The sequence below is a fragment of the Gossypium arboreum genome, chromosome 9 (assembly GCF_025698485.1).
Source record: "Gossypium arboreum isolate Shixiya-1 chromosome 9, ASM2569848v2, whole genome shotgun sequence".
Taxonomy (NCBI): Eukaryota; Viridiplantae; Streptophyta; class Magnoliopsida; order Malvales; family Malvaceae; genus Gossypium; species Gossypium arboreum.
In genome coordinates, this window is record NC_069078.1 from 63549175 (window position 1) to 63550695 (window position 1521).

At 35.8% G+C, this 1521-nt stretch overlaps 1 non-coding gene across 1 annotated transcript; it reads right to left on the minus strand.

Annotated features, from left to right (window-relative positions):
- Window positions 1–974: 974 nt before the first annotated feature.
- LOC128281161 (small nucleolar RNA R71) lies at window positions 975–1081 on the minus strand. Its single transcript, XR_008271373.1, has one exon. It is a non-coding gene; the product is annotated as a small nucleolar RNA R71 (small nucleolar RNA).
- Window positions 1082–1521: the final 440 nt, after the last annotated feature.

The following is a 1521-nucleotide window of genomic DNA, read 5'->3' on the forward strand; positions in this document are numbered from 1 at the left end:
TAATAAGTGAAGTCTAGGTGGATTCTTCCTTAGGTATTGTCTTTATCATTGGTTTATTCGATTATTTCATTCACTCTCTGTCGTGTTTATTAGTTAATTAGTTTAGTTAATTTTAGATTAAAACAAATCCCTTTTATTTTAGGTTAAATAATAGAAAGATAGTTAATACTAGTACTTTTAGTCATTGTGGATATGATATTCTAGACTCACCATAGTTATACTACCATTCGATAGGGGCGCTTGCCTTTGTCGTGATCGTAGTCTAGTTTAATGAATCATAAAATGATCATCAAATTTTTGGTGTCGTTGCCGGGGATAGAGATATTAGGAACACTTATTTTTATTAATTTAGCCAGTTTTATTTTTATTGCATTTTATTTTAATTTTAATTTTCTTTTGTTTGCTCCTGGCAGGATCCTTTAGTTTATGACTAAAAGAAACCTATCAAGACCTCTACTTAGAAGAAACCTAACATGACCTCTACTTTTTGATAGTGAAATTGAAAGCACAACTCACAGAAATCATAGAGAAATAAGGTGGAGTTTACAACATATAAAGGAAGAGCACGAGGACGATACCAATATTACTGAGGAGATGGCTGAAAATCGAAATAATCCGCAACCTCCTATGGTTACCGCGAATGTTATAAATCAGAATCCTGCTTCTTGTACTATGTACGATTAGATAATTTTGAACTAAAACCTAACACTATACAAATGATTCAACAGTTTGTTCAGTTTGATGGTTCGTAGGATGAAGACCCAAATACTCATTTGGCCAATTTCTGAGAGTTCTGTGTTACTTTCAAGATAAATGGCATTTCTGACGATGCCATTCGCCTTCGGTTATTTCCCTTCTTACTGAGGAATAAAGCTAAACAATGGTTGAACTCTCTACCACGAGGGTCCATCACTACATAGAAGCAAATGAGAGAAAAGTTTCTATTGAAATACTTTCCACCGGCCAAGACTGCAAATTTGAGTAATGCTATCTCTTCTTTTGTGCAAATAGACTTAGAGACCCTATACCATGCATGGGAGAGGTATAAGGATTTATTGAGAAGGTGCCCTCACCATGGGTTACCCTTATGGTTACAGGTTCAAACTTTCTACAATGGTTTGAACCTCTCAACTAGACAACTAATCGATGTAGTCACCAGCGGTACCCTCAATAATAAAATACCTGAGGAGGCTTATGAGTTTATTAAAGAGATGCCGCTAAATAATTATCAGTGGCAAGTCATGAAGACAAAGCTGAAAAAAGACGCTGGAGTTTTCAACCTCGACACGATCACCATGTTGTCAAACCAGATAGAGCTCTTAAATAAAAAGATTGATGGTTTATGTGTTTCAACATAGGTACATCTGGTGATGCAGTGTGACACAAGTGAAAGAGGAATGAATAATCCAGAATGCCTAACCTACGACCCTAGTACTACGAACGAACAAGTCAACTATATGGGTAACAATTCTAGACCTCAGAATAACCCCTATAGTAATACTTACAATGCAGATTGGAGGA